The sequence below is a fragment of the Crotalus tigris genome, unplaced genomic scaffold, assembly GCF_016545835.1.
Source record: "Crotalus tigris isolate CLP2741 ecotype Arizona unplaced genomic scaffold, ASM1654583v1 scf7180000017640.511899, whole genome shotgun sequence".
NCBI classification, from domain to species: Eukaryota; Metazoa; Chordata; class Lepidosauria; order Squamata; family Viperidae; genus Crotalus; species Crotalus tigris.
In genome coordinates, this window is record NW_024096534.1 from 41,239 (window position 1) to 64,672 (window position 23,434).

Consider the following 23,434-nt stretch of genomic DNA (forward strand, 5'->3'; position numbering starts at 1 on the left):
TTGTGCGTTTCCTACCCAGATAAATGCATACATTCAGGTATATTTCCCCTGCTCCATGACATGCTTCTTCGATTTAGGAATCTGCATTGATTGAACTTGATCAGCAATTCACAGAATCCTTGACATTTGAATTTGGAAGGCCAAAGCTTTCTTTCATTACAATTGTTCCTGTGATCAAGCAATATGTCTTGGTTCGTGGGCGGGGGAGGCTGTAGTTTAGCATGTCTGGGAGATGAAACCTTGCACATATCTTTGACTTTACATTTTGCTATTTTTTTTAAAGTCAAAAATTGCTGTCAAGTATTCAGAAAGGGTGAAGGATGACACAATTCAGACAGATAGATGCATTGGTTTTCATGCAAGAACACAAAAGGAGCCTTGCCTTTTAAAAGGAAAAGCATTCTTTTCAACCCTTTTTATTCTCTGAATGAAACAGCTATTCACAACATTAAGTGTAGAGGAGGTAGTGGGACAGAAAGCAGCAATGGTAAGAGTAGTCCCCATCCCACTCTGATTGTATTGCTTTTTTTTCACAGGAAGGTGGTGTCCAATATTTTCTATAATCTCAGCCAGAGAAAAGTAGCAATGATTAAAGTTGGGGGCATTTTGTGCAATACTACCTCCCTTACCTGGAAACACTGAATCAGCAGGTGCCTTTGATTGAATAGGAAGCAGTTATGGATAAAGGTGATGAATAAAGACATATCTCTGGAAACTATTCCTGGAAACTGGAACTGGCTGTAGTTTCTGTTTGCAGTCATACAGCTACAATCAGGCATTTATAAAATACAGGGAAAACAATGACTTACAACATCTAGTAAGTCTTTCAAAATGTCCATTCCATTCCTTCTTGTTTTGGAATAGCTCCCAAACCGTAATGAATCCACCAAGTCTAGTATTGCGTTTGGGATGTGTGAAATTTGCTGGTGAATACCCTTAATATCTCAAGCTTATGGCTCAGTAACATCTAGAAAGAGACTAAATATAAGCTGTAAGTGCTGGTCTGCTCGCCATCTGCACCATAGTTATATTTGTAAATAAAAAGAAATTAAAACAGGCTTTTGAAATCTCCAGTGCAAAATCAACTTTGTTAAATGGCGCCCCTAAACTTCCAGACACTCTGTGAAGTTGATTATGAGAAACTGCATGTGATGTTTGCATGCATGGAATTAACCGAGGCTGGATAAAAGATCTGCTTTTCTAACTGTTTTCCATCAGCAAATTTCTACTTCATTCACAGTGTTTGAGTAGTCAGAGTAAATCAAGTTCATGTCTACATTACTTAATGAAGCTGGCAGAATAATCATGGCACACATACAATGACTAATAACCTACGAAGTCATTTGGATTATTTTAAATGATGCTTTTCTCTTTAATGTAAAGAATTTGTGCAAAGCAATGGAAATTGGACAGATGACTAATGACAATAGGTACTCCCTCAATATCAAATTACTTGCCTATTAGAATAGCAGCAGGGGTTACTCTGGATATAGGTACAGATTGCAACAATGGGGGAAAAAATATCTTTGCTTTCCTGGGAGAAACAATGAACCCAAGTTGGACCTAAGAAAGAAAAAATGTAAAATCTACCTAAAACTTTATTTTTGTCCAAAAGCAAATTAACATTTTTTCTCCTGCTCATAACAGTCAATTGCGACATAACCTTTCTTTATAGAGTTATACTTCCTCGAGGCTCCTGAATTAACTTTAAATGATAATTACATGGGATAGAAAAGCAGATGAACCATGAGACATATTTAGTAAACTCTTCATTGCACATATTTGGGTTTTAACTCATTCATAACCCATTCTTCTATTCCTTTATACATTCACGTTTATCAAAAACAGGGGGCGGGGGGTTGTTTCTCATCCATGTATTTCCTTCCTATAGTTTTTGCATTTATTTAATTATTTTCAATAAAGCTGCATGTGTATTTCCTTTGGATGATACATATAGCATATAGTTATTAGCAGTGCTTTTTTGTAAAAAAAAAATGTGCCAGAACTCACACATGTCATACAACCCGCCTTGTCTATCCTACAAGGTTCCATCCAAAAAAGGTGCCGGAACTCAGTTCTGGGCGTTCTATGACAAAAAAGCCCTGGTTATTAGGTATCTTAAACATGAGAGAAATAATCTTTTTTCATCAGAAAATGGGTCTTAGTATAGTGAGAGATGACATGCTTTCTAACCACTATCGTGTTTCCCCGAAAATAAGACCAACCCAGAAAATAAGCCCTAGCCTGATTTTTTTAGCGTGCTCCTAATATAAACCCCACCCCCAAAATAAGCCTGGGGGGGTGGATATGGCCAGCATAGGAGGCGGCGAGCATGCAGGGCCTGACAATGTCCGGCAGCAACCTCAGCCCACACAGCACAGGTAAGTCCAATCGCAGAGGCAGAGGTGGGGTGAGAGGCAGGCGATCCAGATGCCCTGTGCAGCTACCTGGCTCAGAGGCAGCTCATGTGGTGGCACTGGCAGCAGGCAAAAACTGAGGCACGAGGGGAGTCACGTGATCCCAATGTGTTGCCTACTCCATCCCATTGTCTCTTGGCTTGCCCACAGCCACGTTGGATCACCTGCCTCCCCTGTGCCTCTGTCAATGCCTGCTGCTGGTGCCACTGTGCAAGCTCCCGCAAGCCTCCTGTGAGCCAGGCGGCAACACAGTGCATCCGTATTGCCTGCCTCCTCCCCCTCCTCTGCCTCTGCACTCAGACTTACCTGTGCTGTGCCAAAGGACCAGTGGGCTGCAGCTGCTGCTGGACACTACTGGGCCCCAGAGGTTTGGTGCCCGGGCGGACTGATCACTCTAATACCATGTTTCCCTGAAAATAAGCCCTAATGTCTCTTTTAGAGCAATATATATATATATATTAGTCCACTTCAGAAGTATATAGAAAAATCCATTGTTGAAGCTTGTGGTAACACAACTTGAAGTCTATTTTATATTTGAAGTTCTCAGTTAATCACATTTCTTAAACCTGACTTAAGATTTAAGAACTGCTGACTTTTTGATTCCCCTGTCATAACTCAGTTCCCCTGCCCCCCATTTTAATTTCCATCTAAAGAAGAATTCTACTGCATATAAAAGTTTGACTTTATATTTCACTTTATATTAATACAATTATTGTTCCTTTTAGGACTTTTGAAATTGTTTTTCTAAAAGATCTAGCCAGACATATCTCTTCCCTCCTATACTAGTAATCCTCCAATTACACTAGTTCTTGTGACCGAGAGATCTTGAAAAGTGAAGTAATTAATGTTCAATGCTAGATAGAATGAATTTTGCAATCCCATTTCCATTCTAAAGTCTAGGGATCAAGTCCTCCATTATACTTCAAATATAAGCAAGATTACTTTGCCAAAATAAAATTAAAATGAAGGACAATAACAACGGAATTATATTGGCCCTTTGGAGCACTCTGATAAATTGAAATCACTACTGGAGATAGGCAGCCATTCTGAGAACTGTTTATTGATCCTATTCGGGATTTTTCCTCTGACATCTTATTCTTAGCTCATTGTAGGAGATGTTTAAGATCCTCAGTCATTCCAAGCTTGCCCTTTGCCCAACCTTTAGAGTTTTTCCAATGTCAGAAAATTTCATAGTCAGAAAAAGGAAGCAAGAAAGTTCTGCCAGATGAACATATTTAAGTGCAATGCATAGACCTTGAACCAACAACAAAATATACCAGCCTTAACATTTGCTGCTCTCATGACAGTCAAATGTTCAGGAATAAGTTTGGAAAGAAGTTATGCCCTTTAGTTTTAAGCCAGGACATGTGAAGAAAAACAATTTGAGGATTCCTCTGCCATTGCTGCATTTGACACCAGATGGTACTTACTTGATCATTGTGTGTGTGTGTGTGTGTGTGTGTGTGTGTGTGTCTGTCTGTCTGTCTGTCTGAGTTTCACAGATTCAGTGAAACTCCCAGACAATGGATTACCTTGCATTACAAGAGAGTCTGGCTTATTGCTGGATAAGGAGATGCTTTAGCCCAGCGGTTCTTAACCTGTGGGTCGCAACCCCATTTGGGGTCGAATGACCATTTCATAGGGGTCGCCTAAGACCATCAGAAAACACATATTAGGAACTGAGACACCGCTCCTCTATCCGTCTCCAGGCAAGGGGAGCAGGAGGCGGAGAAAAGCCTAAGCAGGGAAGGATCTGGCCCAGTGAGGGCGGAGCCACATTCAGGCGCTGCTTCTGGAGTTCACAGAAGCTGGCCCGGCTCTGGCATGCTTTGGGGTAGAGGTTGTCTGCTGTGTTTGCCACCGGGAGCCTCAGCTGGCTAAAGCGCCTTTCAGAGAAAGAGCCCTGCTTTCCCCTGCAGGGTGACCCAGCCAGCAGCATCCTACTCTCGTCGTTTCAGGGAGGAGAGAGAGGAAGAAGAAGGCATCCACCCAGCAGGCTGCTACCTCTGCCTCCTCACGACGGAGAAGTGCTTTGAGGCAGATGGCAGGTTATAAAACTGATGCTCAGCTCAAAGGAGGGATGGGCGGCCTACGAAGCCACTGCTCCTCTGTGGGCGGACAGATAGCTGGATGGCTAGGAAAGTTCCCTGACTCTTCTGCTGTGGAGGAAGAAAACCAAGCTTCGAGATCTCATGAGCAGGCGCGCACATGCAACTGAGCTTGCAACAAGCCCAGCAAGCTTTACGTTGAGGTGGGTGGTTTATAAAAGGAAGGAGCAGTCTCCTCATGCTGCGGAGTGGGGAGGGATGGTGGTATGTTTGTTCGCTTCCCTGAAAAAGCTTCTCGGGCCATCTCCGTTCTAAAAGATAATGCCCTTGCTTTCCCATGATGTCCTACATTAGGAAAAAAACAAAACACAATGCAAAAACAGTCCACCTGTGATAATGCAAAACCTAATAAAGAGCGTAGCTGTTTTTATTACTCTTATCACAACTCTGAGAAGTAAGTTGATGGCAGTTGCTGCACAGGAGTTAACTGAGCTCCCAGACAGCCCATCCTCACACAACTGGAAGTTTGCATTAGATCCCCTAAATTCCAAGTGATGGATCACACTAATGATAAATGTGGGAGCTTTGTTCCTACTTATGTGGTGGGCATAAAAGTATAGTAGCTTTTTCCTCTGTTCCCACGGCAGCTGATTCCCCCCCCCTTGTCCTTTCCTCCTCTGAGATCCCTGCAGCCCTCCTTAAGACAGCACATACTTTTTGATTCCTGCTGCTCGATCCCTCCTCCTCCCCCCCCCCTTGATGGCTTCCTACTTGTGGGATGCCGGGGAAGGGAGCGCCATTTCATTACAGGTGGGAGAAGGAAAACTGGTCCAGGCAGTGAAAAGGGAAGAGATCAAAGGGGGGGGGCCTTTGGAGATGAAAGCTGCTTTGGGTGGATGTTTTGGTCTGCAGCATGTGTTTCCCTTTCCCCTCCTGCCTGCCTTATTGCTGTTTCCTAGTGTGCCTCTGGAAAGCCAGGAAGGGGGGGGGGGCAAAATGAATCTGCTCCTAGTGTGGAATGAAGAAGCTCCAAGGGGCGTTTTTTTGCAGTTGCTGCAGTACTGCTCCCCATTCTTCCTGTCCTGGCTGCTGCACCAAAAGCAGTTGATTATTGCTCAGTGGAACCAGCAGTGGGGTGGGAGGAAGGAATGGATTTCCCTTTTGCTGCCTCTGCCTCAGTGGATAAGACCACCTTCCAAAAATCTCTAAGATTCTGGCAGGCACAGCTCTAGAATTGAGCTATGCTGGCTCAGGAATTCTGGGAGTTGAAGTCCACAAGTCATAAAAGAGCCAAGGTTTTCCTTCTGCCTTCTTCAGAGAGAGAAGCTCTGAAGGTCATTAGGATCAATTGTCCTGGAAGGACAGGGGTCCTCTTCCACACACTCAGTGAATTTCAACTGGAGGTAGAAAAATGGTCAGTGGCTAAGGCTGAAGAGGCAAATTGTGTGGGCCACATCACACACATGGACAACAAATGTCTACAAGTATAGCTCTCCTTGAGTATCACCTCAACTAATCCTTATTTTCTCCCACCCCATAAGCACTCCCCCCCCATACACAATCATATTAATTTTTCACAGGTCATGCTTAACCTAATCAGGCAACTTCAAGGGCTCATTTAAAGAAGAGAAAAGGTCAGGTCTCCCTTCAGAGCCAAAGGTGGAGCACCCATGCTTCAAGACAAAATTTCATTTGTTTGTAATTAGAAATAAATATTTCACAATATATAATTACATATTGTTTTTGTGATTAATCACTATGCTTTAATTATGTTCAATTTGTAACAATGAAAATACATCCTGCATATCAGATATTTACATTACAATTAATAACAGTAGCAAAATTACAGTTATGAAATAGCAACGGAAATAATTTTATGGTTGGGGATCACCACAACATGAGGAACTGTATTAAAGGGTCACGACATTAGGAAGCTTGAGAACCACTGCTTTAGCCAGATGGAATCACAAGTATGATCCTCACCCAGAAAAATAGTTTAGGAAGTGTAAAATACTTGTGTAAGAGACTCATTTAAGCTAGTGGGTAGAAAAAGTTGGGTGCAACTGTTTCGGAGGATAAATAACAACATGAAACAATGGAGTTGACTCTGGAAAACTGTGAATTGTTCTAACATTGGTTCTGAGTTTGATCTCATTTTTCTTATAATACAAATTTCTGTCTTATTTGCATCAGATTTTCTGTGTTGTGTTCAATCATGTTTGATTTTTGGAGACTGCCTAGAAAATCCCTGCAGTTTTCTTGGCAAAAGTTTTGAGATGTGGTTTGCCATTGCCTCCTTCTTAGAGCTGAGATAAAGTAATTGGCCCAAAGTCACACAGCTAGTTTTGTACCTAAGGGAGGACTAGAACTCAGAGTCTTTCAGTTTCTAAGTTGATGTTTTAGCCACTACACTTTTCAACCTGCATTTGATATCATCTTGTAATTCCATATTCAAAGTGGGAGTTCTGAGTTTGAAAAAAGTTGACTTGTTGAAAGCCACTAAATTAGCTTTTAGTAATGGTATTTAGTGGAGGTGATTTACATATTGGGTACTGAATTAAAATGATCATGCTAAAATAAATATAACCTGCACAATTACATTCTGTGACCTCCAAAGAAAATGGAATGGTAAACATGAGAGAAAAAGAGTCAAAGCAAGGGTATCTTTCATCTAGAAGATAAGAGCAACCCACAACTGACCCTACCATTTTCTTGGCTGTTCGGTTCTTTCTGGTTTATAAAATTGGATTATGTAAACTTAAGAGCGTGAAGACCAATAACTCCCTGTAAGTATCTTACATTTTACTTTTTCTTTACACATGGCATGAATGTACCACCAATATGATCGTGAATATTTGTTTGGTTGTTTTGTGTTACTACAGATTTCTTTCAAGAGAAAAAAAATTGCTTTGAAAAATCCTCTTACATTTTATATTTACAACTTAGGTGAGATGTTAGTTCACATTCTAAAAAAACGTATTTGTGTTTCTCTGCAGAATATACATATATAACAAAGTATGACAAATCTTGAAGGAAATTGTCAAAAACATGTACATAAGTTTTTGAAATAAAGCAATTAAAGTCACATGAGGCTACAAAATATATCTGAGCAGAAGATCACAAATGGGAATTAACAGACTAGCAGATGAAAAGAAAGATGGGCATAACTTGCAAGACAAATATGGAGAAGTTTTAAAGGATGGAGATAAGCAAAATTCAAGATTTATTGAGAAGTTGGTGCAATTGGTTTCTATCAAAGGAGATGAAAAACAATAGTACCAGATCAGTAGCATTTCAATATTATGAGTGCTACTGATTTGTTTAGTGAGCTGCTGAAGGTGTAGGAAAGTGAACTCACACTAGATCTGAAAAGTCTTTCCCACCTCAGATTTGAATATTGCACACCTCTAAACATAAATAACTTTAAATAATAGGCCTAAGTAATTCTTTCCCTAATGTTTTTCATACATTAATCATTATACTGCATATACTGAGGCAAATTGCTAAGCAACTATGCTAATCTTACATGCATTGAGGCAGGTGTGCTTAGTAGGCAACTGTATTCCTATTTCTGTCAAGTTCGAAAGACGTTTTTGCTGATCTGTCAATTATTACTTCTCAGTTTGCCAACAAACTTGGAGGGAGGGAAAGGGATTGGAATACAGACTTCAAAAAAATCAAGAAAGAGGACTGTGAGAACCAAGGACAGTTCACCAGGTGTCTGGCCAAACCCAGAGGCACTATATCAAAACGATATTTCTCCACCTAATTGGGCAATGTGACCTGACCAAGAAGGAGGACGGGGAAATTCTATACTTTTAATATATGGGGTTGGGTGGGGTTTGGCCAGAGCTGGTTTTGCTTGCATGCGGGTCAAAATGATGTACTCGATAAAGTTTTACTTTAAGAGTAAACACTCAAAGGTGTTTACTTGATTGGGTTCATCAGTCAGAGCCTTATGAATGCTTTACTATTTGAAAAAAAATGAATTATCTACGCAAAATAGGTTTTCATGTAGTTTCTTCTTGTTGCTGCTTCTGGCTCAGTCAAGTGTAGCCAATTAACCTATTACTGAAGCCCAGCCTAATCTTCTCTGTTGCTACCAAAAGATCATTGTCAGATCTGAGCAGTCAGATAAGATCAGCTTATGTATAAGCATTAGCTTTTAAAATCAAAATTAATCACGAATCAAAATTCAATATTCTAGGGACAAATTTCTTTTTAAATTCAAAGAAATCTATTACTTCTAATATGAAACAGTAAAATAGTCTTTAAAAGGGGAAAGCATTAAAAATCTTCTGGCTTCGAGTTGGATGTCATGGCAGGATGGGCCCAGGAAGACAGGGCTCCATCTTTTGCATTTGATTTTGCCCCGTTGGGGACCCTGGAAAGGGTTGAAAGTCACCCCGTAGAGGCAACAAGCAAGAAGGGGACTCTCATTGATCGCGGTAGAGCAGCGGCCCTTCCATTTGATCTGAGGAAGTCCTCCAAACTACCAGGGGAAAGACTGGCTATATTTGTGTAGCCAGTCAGAACTGATGACAATGGAAGACAATAAGCATTAGCAAGCAACCTTTCAGCAACGTGGATGAAACTGGTCTATCCTCTCTTTATGACTTCTTCCTGAAAAAATTGCCCCAAACACCTTCCCTGATGAGAAATGGAAGGGGAATTTCCACCCCATTCCCTCAGGAAAAGAAAAGCAGCAAATTAATTACTTGGGGGAAACAGAGAAAATTACAAGATTAATTTGGAATTTATACGCATATATGGTTTTGAAATTTGGGGACTAAAAGTGCTTTTGAGACTTTTTTTAAGGAGATTTGAAAAGCTTGTAATATAAGTTTGGATTTAAAAAGCTGGGAAACAGCTAATGACATCTAGTGGTGAATTATGAACTGCAATTTGTTATGCCTAAAGGAAACTTGGCTTGAAACCCAGATTTAGATAAGACTCTTGCTGATCTTGGAAACTTTCACTTTTGAAGACTGCAGCTGAGAAAAGGGAAAAAAAACTTATCGGTGTGGCAGAGATGATGAACTACTTTGAAACCGGCCTGCCTGAACTATGAATATAAATATTAACTGACTTTCACAGCTATGTTGTGGAACTATTTCCCTGCAGGACAAACACACATCATTGCTTGAGATGATGGAATATTCTGGATTACAAATCTTTGAATGATAAACAATTTTTATTAAAAAGACAACCTACAAAAAATGAAATGGAAGTCCCATACTCAGATTTAAATGGTAAAAAACCATCTCTAAAACCTGTGCCCAAAGTCTTAAGTTTGATATACTACCAAGAAAATATGGATGAAGATCAGAAAGAAATTCTCTCCATGTTGAAATCAATACAACAGACTATTGCTTTAGCTTGTGATGAGACTAGAAATAACACAAAGGAGATAAAGGAACAAGTTTCTAATCTAAATTTACAAACCCAGAACATGACTACAAGGAAGGAACATGACTACAAGGAAGGAAGCAACTCAGAAAATAGAAGGAAAATGGGAGAAAGCAGATCTAAAGATGGAGGACCCAAAGAAAGGAACTAACTGACAGATTCAGACAACTGAAGAAGCAGAAGACGGAGTGATAACATTGGAAATGGAAAAGACATCTTACCATTCAAGAATTCATAATACATTTGAGGTAAAGGAAGAAGAACTGATTGAATGGAAGATAGAGCTGTTAGAAGAACTGTGGGGAATTGGAGAAGGAGGGGGAGGCTGTTTAATGAATATCAATGGGTTTGTTCTTCCAAAAATACTTTAACCAAATGATCTTTCTTATTCCAAACAATATACACAAAAACAGAGGAAAAATTACTTGATGATTCAAATAAATTGACTTGGAAAGTTAATTGGCAAAGGAAGAAAACTAGAGTAAGACTGAAGAAAATAGAAGTGTTGTTCCATTACATAGGATATTATATTATTAACTAGATGTTTGAAGATGGTAGAGAATAGATAATTGCTAGAAATAGAAGTATTATCATAACTAGAAAGATAAGATTTGTAATTAGAATATTGGATTTTGGTATAGATAAGATAAAATAAGATAACCTTTATTGTCATTTTTATACTGTGGGCATGATGGCACACATCAAAAATGAAATTTAGTTGCCCACTCTCAAAGTGAAACACATACAAGTGACACACACCTAAACATACTATGAACAACATATGTATAGACCCACATCCCTACATATACGTAGCAAATAAATATTAAATATTGTCCATCTTGAATATATAACGGAAGGAGGAAGCTTGAGAGTTCGCAAGGTTAATGCTGTATGGAATGAAACTCTGGCTGAATCTGGATGTTCTGCTTCAGATACCACGAAGCCTCCTCCCAGAAGGTAAACAGGTCATGAAGAGTGTAGTGTCCCAGATAATCTTACGGACCTGCTCAAGTAGTGCTTCTGTGCTATGTCCTGGATGGGAGGGAGGGAACTGCCAATGATCTTTTCGGCCATTCTCACCACTCTCTGCACCGCCTTCCTGTCTGAAGCAGTGATGCCTCCAAACCTGTGATGCTGTATGACAGGATGCTTTCAATTGTCCCCCTGTAGAAAGTGGTCAGGACAGGGGAAGGAAGATGTGCTTTTCTTATGCAATAGAGACATTTTGAACACTGAGGGGAAATTAAAATTTTTTTTAAAAAAAGCAAAAACAGGATACTGATTGAACATATGGATATTAAGTGCAAATGCAATTAAGATATGTTTTGGTTAGAAAAGTTATCTAAAACTGACATTATTGAAATTATAAGAAAAATATAACAAAGATATTGATATTCAATTGTATATTTATTAATAACAGTAAAAATTGTATTTGCCTAGTGTGGGAAAACAGGTACTACCAGAAAAAGAGAGGAAACATTTGATGGTGTAATATTGAATCTAGATTGAAGAAGTACCACTGAATTTCTAATAGACCCAGACAACACATTGTCTATTAAGTATTTGACTGTAAAATTAGAAAATTAATAATATATATTCTGCAATCTCTAATGGATGTTTGGCTTTTTCAGTATCATTTTAGAAAAAAAAAGTCTTACCAACACTTAAACTTTTAACACAAAAGTAAATTCTATTGGGTCAATATTTTGCTATTAGTCTTGTAGTGTGAAGCTGAAGTTAAAATTTTTGAATCCCAGAGGTGTTTTTTCAAAAAGGCAACTGGGCTTTCTTGTTTTTTTTTTCCTTTGAAAACACTTTGCTTCTCATCTAGGAAGCTTCTTCAGTGAACTGAAGAAGTTCTTGGACAAGAAGTGAAATGTTTTCAAAGGAAAAAAAAAAAACCCAAGAAAGTCCAGTTACCTCAGCCATGACCTGGATGATTGAGAATCCCCAGAGACAAAATTTCTAGAGGAAACTCATCTGCCTAACCTTGTTTTACCTTGAACGGGTTTAAGATGGCAGGTATGCTACAATTGTTCCCAGCATGGCTTTTCTTATTTCAGACTTGATGGATACCCATTGGATGCATCTACCAGTCAAATATCTCAGCTACTTGATTATGCTTTTACTAAGCCAAGGCTGCATACATTCACAAGTGTAGTGAATTTTCATAATCAGTTTTAATTTGCATGGTTGCCCATCTGATCTAAGTTATTCTGGGCAGCAGATAAAAACAATAAAAAACAAGTTTAAAAGCTAATGTACAAATATACACAGTGTTTCCATTATCAATTTAAAAAAACCCTAAAATCACGATCAGCAGAAGAATTCATTCTACATCAGCTCATTGTGTCCATTTTCAGACCTCTCCATCATTGCCAGAGCCCAGGCATTACTACTCTACACCTAAAGTTTCTATTATTTTTGCCATTAACTATACACCAATATTGTTGATTTGTTAAAATCCCCCAAATGAAAAGCTTTTCCTTAAACAGACTCTGAACCTAACTTGTCAAATCTTGATTTCCATTACGTTCAAGATTCCTGAACACAACCCAAGTTTACTGGGAAAAAAGAGGTAGAAATTCTGCCAGCATTTGGTTGCTGCATTTCTCAGCTTCAATTCCATGAAAATAATTTCACACAATTGTCATCAAAAAGATTTGCAAGAAAACGATTTGCATTTTAAGGCTATGATCCACAATTTCTTGCTATCATTTCTGTAGACAGTTGATAAAAGTGTTTCATGATAGCTATTAGTATGCATTTCAGGATATCATGAACATAGAAAGATATATAATTGACCCTCAACAGCAATGACCACAAAAATGACATTTCTTTTTGGAACAAGTCTCTATGTTAATAATGTCTTATTGTGAGACATGCAAATTTATGTAAGAATCTATGAATTTCTTTCTCTCCTTTGTTACTTTCTAGCGTGGATATTCAAAAGTTGGAAAATTTATAGATAGGCTACTAGATAAAGGCTGCAGATGGACTTCAGATGGACACTAAATGGTAGCAAAGCATTTGTGCTTTGCTACATGTTGAGTAGTTGTTTGGATTTTTGTAACTTTATGTAATTTTCAGATGATAAACAAATAATAAAATTTTAATGTGTTTTATAAGCAAATAAATTGTATCTGTTCCAAATATTGCCTCAGGTCCCTGGGGTTTCTCCTAATATGAATGGCTGTGTGAAATCCTTATTGTTATTATTCAGTCACTAACTCATGTCTGACTCTTTGCGACTCCATAGACCACAGGTCGGCAACCTGCGGCTCCGGAGCCACATGCGGCTCTTTGAGCCTTCCCCTGTGGCTCCCAGCCTCCTCTGCCTTTGCAGAGAGAGACAGAGACAGAGAGAGGCAATTGCACTTCCCTGCTTCTCTCTCTCTCTCTCTCTCTCTCTCTCTCTCTCTCTCTGTGTTTTTTTTTTTTTTGTGTGTGTGTGTGTGTGTGTGTATGTGTAAAAGAGAGTGCACTCACATTGTTCTCCGAGGAGCTCAAAAGCTTACTGGGCGGAGCTCCACCCTTTACTGCGTCTCTGCAGGAAGCAGGAAGCAGGAAGGGCAGGAGAGAGCTAGCTAGCCCAGCTAGGCTGACTTAGGAATTCTGGGAGTTGAAGTCCATGAGTCATAAAAGAGACAAGGTTGCCTACCCCTGAGATTGTTGGAGAACAACTTGAAGCTTGCCAGGTGAGCAGCAGATGGGGGGGAGAAAGAGAGAGAGAGAAAGAGAGAGAGAGAGGGAGGGGGAGAGAGAGAGGAAAGAGAGAGAAAGAAAGAGAGTGGGGGAAGAGTGGCAGACCAAGAGTGGCAGACCAAGGGCAGAGAGGGAGGGAGGGAGAGAGACAGAGAGAGAGAGACCCTTTTGACATCTAAAATGAAGATAACACTGCATATACCCTTTTTTTACCTATGTGTGTTTGTAATTTTATTCTCTTAAAGCATTCTCTCGGTGATCATTGTTTTAATAGTATGGATATTCCCAAGAGTCATATTTTTACTTTTATTTTTAATGTGTGTGTGTGTGTGTGTACACACACACATACACAAACACACACACACACACACTCTCTCTCTCTCTCTCACACACACACACCTATAATAAAGATAAAAAAGAATATATGCAGTGTTATCTTCATTTTAGATATCAAAAGTGTTTTGCGGCTCCCGGTGTTTTGTTTTTGGTGGGAAACGGGTTCAAGTGGCTCTTTGAGTGTTTTGGGTTGCCTACCCCTGCCATAGACCATAGTATGCCAGGGGTCCTCCACTATCTCCCGGAGTTTGCCCAAGTTCGCATTCATTGTGTCTGTCACCCTGTCTAAGTTCGCATTCATTGTGTCTGTCACCCCATCTCATCCTCTGCTGCGCTCTTCTCCTTTTGCTTTCAATTTTTCCCTATATCCAGATCCTTGTTAGAACTTATCATTTTTAAGTAACACTATCAGCTACTCGTGAAATTGCCTCAATGGTTTGGTAACTTTCTACAGATATTTGCATCTCTGAAGTAGTTTGAGAATTTTTTTTTTAATATTGGAGCATAGCTGATCTATGAACTGATGGATTTTATTTAAATATTTTTCAAATACATCTCTAATAATTTGCTCCTCCATCTTCTTAACTTCCTCTTTAGTCAAAGAGTAGCTTATTTGTAAATCATTTAAGAATTGCTGGTCAATCAAGAATAATGAAAATCAGAAAGTTTTAGCCACTCACGGACCAAGTGGACAAGCTACAAATTACTAAAAATAATAAACTAAACCCACAATTTTCTGCCTTTATATTTCTCTGTCAACTTTTTTTTCTTTTAAAAAGATACTCCATACTTCCTTATTTTGGCTTGCCTTCGCAGCCTTCTTCCTTGTTGTTTATCAGTGAAGAAATTCCCAAAATGGTGCAGATCTTCAAAAAGGAGTAACAGACTGTGGCTAAAGAGAGCCTCTTTTAGCTTAGTAAAGATTAATAGTACTTAAAAATGATTAAGAAATGAAAGGCATAATTTACTGTCCATTTGAAAAATAAATGATTGCAGCCTCCCCCCCCCCCAGCTTTTGGCACATAGGCACACTTGCAGACCTTTGCTGTATTGGAGGATCTTGAGAGATAATTCTAGAACTTTCTCTAATCCAACAGAGTCATGTAAACTAAAGGAATGCTGGTTCCTATTGTTAGTATTGAAAAAGCTACACCCAAGGGAAAAACCCTTCAGGGATCTCAGTTGGTTATCTTTTCACCAGAAGTGGTGTTCCATGGCTTCATTCTTAAGGATGCTTGACAATCTTGTCTCCCTACACTGTTTTTGTGCAATCCTCCCATATAGTTAAAACTATTGACCTGTTTGTCGTGTTCATAAATACTTCCTTTCTTTGAACTTTGAAAGTTCAAAACTTTCCTTATTTTTCCTAATTGATTCTATATTCACTTACTTCAAACAATATTTGAGGAACATTTAGAGTCTCCAGGTGTAGTTCAGATATCTTATGGACTTAACTAGATGTTGGCAGAAATTCTATACTATTCAATCATTCCAGGGAAGTTCAGAAATAGATATATCAATAGCTTAGAGAAACTCTACTATGGTTTTTATCCATAGTGTGTTTTTCATCACATACTAATTCTGCTGATGGTATAGCAATTTTTATCATTTTCTGTTAAAGCATGATCCTATGACACTTTTATTTAATTTATTAGAAAGAAATAAAGGTAACATGGACTAATGATTCAATGACAGAGCCACAAATTCTATTGGAATACAAATCAGTTTGACAGTGGTATCAATAGTACAAACATGGTTCAATAATTTTTTTTTAAAAAATCCAAATTATTTCTGCTCTTGCTCCAAGCAAATACAATGAGTATTATTTCATCATGCAAATTCTTCCACAAATTTCTTTCACTGAAGTTTAAAGCAAAACAATTTCATTTTATGAATAATATTCCTTTATAGCTGAACAATATCAGCTGAATAATTTATTCATTGAATTGTACTGCACATTTCTAATAGCGAACATTTGCTTATTCATCATAAACATGTTCATACTTAATAACTTAATATCACCATATATGATTAAATATAAATAATGTATTTATGTTAGATGATATATTTCATACTTTGTGTGGATTCTATATTTACTTTGGGTGACTATGGGACAAATACAGATGTAAAATGAATAATAAGCAATTTCTGTAAATAATTGTCCCCACATTTAAATACTCTTATAAAATTATTCTTTTTTTAAAAAAAAAACCAAATAATGGAAATATTGCTGTGTCTCTTGAAATTCATTACCCATTTACACTATCAGAATAATAACACAATAGGCAACAGTGATATAGATGTAGTTTTAGGTAACAATGCTTAGAAAAAGGCTGGCAAATGGGAGCTGTGAAATAAGGCAGTGCGGTGGTGAAGAGCAGGTCACACAGAACATGAACTCATATTCACTTTCTTTCTGAAGATCCACTGACAAAGTTACCTTCTTGGAATACAATTGTGGTCCATTTCAGCCATTTATGAGACAATTTGGTTCATACAGGTCTGATTCTGTATTTTCTTCCTTCAAACAATACTTGAGGAATACTTAGAGTGTCCATATGTGGCAACTTTTTGATATAAGCATTACATAAAATGGACAATGATAAAATAGCTCGGATTCATGATGTTTAAACAGTTGAACAGTTCCACTGCAGGGTTTTTTTTTAATTAGAAAGGTTTTGAAACTTGTTTACTTCAATCCTTCTAAGTAGACATATCTCTGTTTCTTTCTTTCCATATTACATAACCTTGTTCCACATCCATGGGTACCAGTGGCAACAATTGTCTAAGCTGATCTGCTGTTACAGAGGCCAGCAGTCAGGAATTAAGAGTAGCAGTCTTAACAACTTAGTCATAGCATTGTGTCTTCACTACAGGAAGTGAAAATGGAAGCACAATGCAAAAAGGGCCAATAATTGAGAAATTGTAAAGTCGGGTCAGCTACAGGAAGTCCTCAACTTACAACAATTCATTTAGTGACCATTCAAAGTTACAACAGCACTGAAAAAAGGTGACTTATGACCATTTTTATAGCATCCCCCTGGTCATGTGATCAAAATTCACATGCCTGGCAACTGACTCATACTTATGACCATTGCTGTGTCCCAAGGTCACGTGATCACCTTTTGCAACCTTAAGACAAGCAAAATCAACAGTGAAGCCAGATTCAATTAACAACCATGTTACTAAGTTATTAACTGCAGTGATTCACTTAACAGCTGTGGCCAGAAAGGTTGTAAAATGGGGCAAAACTCATTAAGAAATGTCTTACTTCACAACAGAAATTTCAGGTTCAATTGTGGTCGTAAGTCAAGGACTACCTATACTTTGGGAAAGTAGATTTGGTAGGATCTGCCAAAACCCTGGCAGTTGTCAAAAGATGGTATTGTGGCTGTCTTGTAAAGCTGCTACTCTATAGTCTGTAGAGACTTAAAACAGTCCTGCGCAAGGAAGGAACCTGGATATTATATAGTCCTAGCTCTTCAACAGAGCTTGTAGTCTAAAAGATACCCTGGTAATTAACATTACTAGTGCATCCATACAGGTATGATTTAATTCTTAAAAGTTCATCAGTTTTAAGGGTAAAGTCTCTCTTGAGTTGATTTAGTTTCCTTAAAATCAACCAATGCTGTCTAGGAGATGCTGCTGCTTAGCCCCCTGAATTGAATCAATTTGATTCAGCAATTCTTCCTAAGTGAAAAAAAATCCATAGAACATAATTACAGATCTCTGGATTGGAGCAAATAAGACTAAATTGACTTAAATGCAAGCTTTGGGGCTTAATGGGAACGTGGAACAGGTTAATAAGGCAATTAAATTTATTTAGAGCATGATTTTAATCCATCTGCCCCAAAATAAAGGATCCCTCAGAGGAATAAAGATATTGTTTGCTTGTTAGGGTCATGCTTCATTATGTATAATCATTACTCTGTTAAATTGGCATCTGGGACTGTTAACAGTCATTCGACCAAATCTGTTTTGTTTGTTTGTTTGTTTTTTCTTTTAATAAAATATTGGGGCCAAATTCTCTTCTAGGCTATAAATTCTGCTATTGCATGCTTTATACTTTTTGCAATTTTTTTCCAGTTCTTGAATGAATGAGTACACAGACAATCACATATATTTCTCTGCATTGTCAACCAAAAGCAAGCAAGCAGTAGAGATATAAAATGAATAATATGTTGATTTGCTGCATTGGCAATGAGAGACTGACAGTCCAATATCCATCCTAACCTGAGAAGGAGTGACCATTGACACCATATATTGACAGCAATATGCTAAACATTAATGTATTCTCAATGCCCAGGTGACTGCTTAATATAATATTAAAACAAGTTTCCAATTACTTTTTTTTTAATTCTGTCATTCCCCCATTAAAACAGATCAACTAAGAAATTTTGGGATAAAAATTGTTTGTTGCTATAACAACAGACAATGTTCTCTATGTAAAATAAATTGCAATTCCTGGATTATTGTAAATTATATATGAGACAAAAATGAAAAATGAAGTGGGAAATTGGAAATGTACAGATATAATAAATTTTGAAGGGAGGGGAACGAAACTCAGCTTCCACAGCTAGACATTTATTTTTAGGAAGGACATCCTGTTTGTGAGAAAGGCATTTCATCCTTGTATATATGGAAATCTACATGATGGGGGGAAAAAGATAAAGTATTTGCTGGATCAAGAGATGTATGAATGAATCACTATCTTCCATTTTCTGCTGCCTAGGGGTAATAATTGTAGCTCATGAAATTCTACTTCCCTAGAACATTCCAACATCCATGGACACCATGGTGAAGACCTCACTGCACATTCATCTGCATAAGTCTGCTTGAATCAAGTTGCATATCAGAAGACAGAAATTCTACAAATCCCATGCAGGTTGGAAAAAAAATATACCCAATTCTACCTGACTACAAATGGATGGGTGAAATTATCTAGTCTATTTTTATTTCATGTCCTTTGATAATGCAATCTAATTCTTCACTATTTTTTTCAGCCTGTAATTATTAGATTTTTTTATTCTGTATTCCTGCAGAATTCAGACTGATGACAAAATTGTAATGACTGAAATCTGCCATTTTATTTTATCACCTTCCTTTTAAAAAGGTGTTATTCCTTCCATTCTTAGGAAACAATTGCAGAACAGTAAAGATCAGTGCGAAATCTAACAAGCTTCAAATGTAAATGAGTAATTGCATAGAAGATGTATTGAGCAAGACAGCAGTGATTTACTGCCTTGTCTGTTCTGACATAAAACTATACACTATAAAGAAAATAGACTGTAATATGTAAGTTCATGAGCAGGAGGAAATGAAGCATAACTTAGGATATGAAAAAAGAACTAAAAGTATCTAAAGGGAAAAAATCATGCATTTACAAACTTTAATTGCATACATTGCTTATACATAAAAGTCAGAAGCATGATGAATAGTATTTGTAAGATATTAGCTCTCATTGATTCTAAATGCAAGTCTGAATTTAATATATTGCTATTAAGGCTGAAGGAGAAAAATATGTTATTGTTATAGCATGTCTGTCCTCAAGGACAAAGCTTCAAAGTCAACATGGCGTGATGGTGCTACTAAATATTTGCCAAATCCTACTTCCCCATTAACACTGAAGGGGATTTGCCTTAAACTATACATACTTTTCTCCTCTTATGCTCACTCTTAAGAATTCCAAAGAATGGGTAGAAAAATTGTCATTTTTGAAACTTGGTGTAAAACAGGGTTCTCCAAGTGGTTGAGGGAGCTATCCATTGTTGATGTTATTGTTAGTTTAAATAGTATTTATTAAATTATTTTCATATAATTTATGGGTTATGAACAATCTGAAACTTTATGAAGGGATTAATGAGTTGAAGAATTTGTGATCTCTTGATATATCAATGGCCTTCAATGGCCTTGGAGGACAGGAAGAAGAGCTGCTCCCAAGGCAGCAGTCAGATGAATGGGATTTGAGCCGAAGGCTAGAAAATAATTTGAAGAGGGCCTCTGCTTAGTCTCTTGCCCCACCCACTATCCAGCTGCAGGCTATGTTTTCTCTTATCTGACCATTCCTTTGGCAGACTTTGGTATGGTTTTGGAGAGATAGAGGTCAATAGATTGGTATGACATTATCCATCTCTACCACAAAGCATTCTTTCAATTAACTTTTTCCAGTGCAGAAGGAATATTCGCCAAATGTTGGTTTCCAGCTCATTTTAAATTATAATACCCTCACATTGCCTTGTGCCCCATTAGCTATTGGGTGAAAAAAATGCAGCAATTTGGCAATTTATTTAGAAGTTAAGGAAGCTTATTCTCCAGTAACTGTGATTCAGATATCAGTCTTAATACCACTTAGATGTTAAAAGACCATACTCTCTCTTTCTCTTGGTTTCAGCATATTTGCAATTGAGAGACTTCACAGTGCCTGTAGTTAGTGTTATTGATTTTTAGAACATTTGTAATTGACCTGTTTTTCTCTTTCTTGGTATCTAATTGCATTTTAAACGAGAAAGGAATGTCATACGGTGGGTTTTTTTTTCACCACATAGAAGTCAACTGAGTAAACCTGAAACTTGACAAAGAATGGACCAGACCTTTTAGAGGAGATTATTTTAATTTGTTCCTGGGACAAGGCTTCTTCCACACAAATGTAAAATGCACATTAATGAGATTACAGCAGCATGCGGATGGAAAGTAAAATAACAGAGGAAGGCAAAACAGTTAGATAATGATCCAAACTGTGTGAATAGGAAGCCAGGGTATAGAAAATAGCAAATAATAATAATAAATAAATAAATAATGTGGACAACTGGAAGAACTGAAACTAAATATATCAAAGTAATGAGATACAAACTGAATGTTTTACAGTCATATTCTAAACATAGAGGCAGCCCTATTGAATTTAGTGTGACTTTCTACAGTACCCAATGTATATAGAATTATAAGAAGACATATATATTGAAAATATAAGGTTATTTTTCTTAGATCAGTTTTTTTAAAAGATCATAAATACAGCTTCTAACATACCATAATAGCCATAATATTTATACATATTAGTTCAAATTATTATTTTATCTATTTCCCATTCCATATGAGATAGTTTTATTTAAAATCATGGGTCAAAAGAAAAAAAAAAAAGAAAACCTGCTGTAATGTAGACTTAATGCAGTAGATAAGAACTTGATATCCTCATGAATAAAGTCACTGTACAGTTAACGTTTTTTTCATTGTCATGTCATCCTCACATTCTTCCTTCTGAAAGAACCAATATTAACGATCAAGAAAATGCAGGATGTATTATTACAGACAGCATCATATAAGTAGGGCAGCCTTCCCCCACACGATTCTACCCTTGTGTGCTAGAAGTCCCTTCTAGCATATCTCACCAATCTGGAGAATGTCAGGTTGTTAAAAGCTGCCATAGGGCACAACACCATCAGCACGACAGGCTAGTTATAGATTCTGGTCTCAAATGCTACTTTAAAGAATACAAATATAAAAATGTAAAATTTAAGCCTCGTTATAGATTAACTAACATCTAAATGGATCAGTAATTTGGACTCAGGCAGAACTGATGCTATCATTCTCTCTTATGGAAGGGAATTGTCCTTTGGGGGTCAATAAAACACATCTAGATAGTGCAATCATTAGTAACCGAGTTTCCCTCTTCTTATCCTGCAGGCATTTGGATTCTTCTCAGAAATATTACATGATTACTGGTTCTCTTTGCATTGATGCCATTATTTCTCTTGCTATGATATCTCCATGTGTGTACAAAAGGTTATGCATGTAATAGCTTCTCATTCAGAAAAAAAATCGTCACATATGACATGCTGTGATTCTCTAATGTGACATTCCACTTTTTATGCACTAAATGAAATTTGTTACTATCCTATTTGCATTTGATGTAAAGAACCAACAATGCTGTGATAGTCAGTCAACCATACATAGGTTTTTTTGTCGTTTACATACTGGCTTTATTAGCAAAAATAAATAAATAAATACATTAGAGTAGGTGGTCTCTAAATTGTCAATCTTTGCCATACGTAAACATGTATGTATGTATGTATGTATGTACGTACGTATGCATGTATGTATATATGTATGTACACATACCTTTTAGATCCTTTCAGAGTGCTCATTCACTTTTTGTAAAGCATAGTGAACCATCTTGCATAGATGGAAGTAATAAATTTAATGGGAATTACATCTGACTAAATTTGTATAGAGCAATTCATTTTACCCAGTTTAGAATCATTTGTCAGATCTAGCCTTCTGATCAAAGTGAGAATATTCAGAAGTGTTAAGTATTTGATTAAAAAAGCCTAATCTCATTAAACTGTTCATTAAAATACTTGCCAGAGTAAAGCTACTGAATGTTTTAAAACCCTTGCACATAATCGTTGGTTTCAGTGATAACATAAAATGGATGATTTTATATTTGCTATCTCCTTCTCCTGGGCAAGCTTATGTAATCGGAATGATCTGAATGAGACACTCAAAAAAAAAAAAAAATGTGACAGTGAAATCTGCATCTGCCATCACCTGCAGTTCAGAACAGCACAAATCACAAATATCCTAAGAAACAGATCTGTAGTGCTCCAAACATTTTTCCCAACATCTTTAAAATGTGATCACTGAAATAAGTGGTAACTCTATTTTCATAATAGGAAGATGTACTTGCCTCTGAGAGATAAATCTTTCTTTTTTTTCCTGCAGTCATAAACAATGTCTCTGTTTCTGTTTGGATATGATGTGTAAACCAAAGGCAACCATATTAATGGTTTGGGGTTAAGATAAAGATCGGATCATGACCAAGGGCTACATCCTGAGAGCTGTGAAGGGCTAGCAACATGATTGCCAATGTCCGATAATGGATATGGCACAAGAAGAAGAAGAAGAAGAAATTTTTGCAAAAACATTGCAAAAGGCAGGACTAACAGCTCATTAGTGCTGAAAGGTTCTGAAGTATATACAAGTAAAAGGAAAAAAAAAAGAATTTCCACAAAGGCAGATTTCTGAAGCAGTTCTGTCAATAAATAAATCTGTTTCATTCTGATATAGTTACCTAGATTAAAAAAAAAAAAAGCACAACCTCTTTCTTTGTGTGTGTGTGTATGTGTGTGTATGTGTGTGGGTGTGAGAGAGAGATTGAATAGATTCAAAATGAGCACTCTCTCTCTCTCTCTCTTTATCTGTGTGTGAGTGTGTGTGTGTGTGTGTGTGTATGAGAGAGAGAGAGAGAGGGAGAGAGAGAGAGAGAGAGAGAGAGAGAGAATGAGAGAAATTGTAAAGATTCAAAATGAGAAAAAAGTATTGATGACTCCTTGATTCTGCTTATCAACTGTCCCAGCCTGATACAGGGCAACACAAATCAATAAGCACAGCTCATGCTTACTTTTAGATGTGAGGGCTGCTGCTACATATAGTAACCTGAGTAGTGGAATGATTAAGGGTCATGGACTAGAACTTCCATGTTCAAGTATACCCCCAAGCATTGATCACATTAGGTGACTTTAGGCC

At 37.4% G+C, this 23,434-nt stretch overlaps 1 long non-coding RNA gene across 2 annotated transcripts; it reads left to right on the forward strand.

Moving 5' to 3' along the window:
- Positions 1-13,512: 13,512 nt before the first annotated feature.
- Positions 13,513-23,037, forward strand: LOC120304594. 2 transcript variants are annotated; one of them, XR_005555762.1, is made up of 3 exons: positions 13,513-13,572; positions 18,686-18,800; positions 21,593-23,037. It is a non-coding gene; the product is annotated as an uncharacterized LOC120304594 (long non-coding RNA). The 2 variants fall into 2 exon arrangements; XR_005555761.1 differs by having other exon boundaries at positions 22,631-23,037.
- Positions 23,038-23,434: the final 397 nt, after the last annotated feature.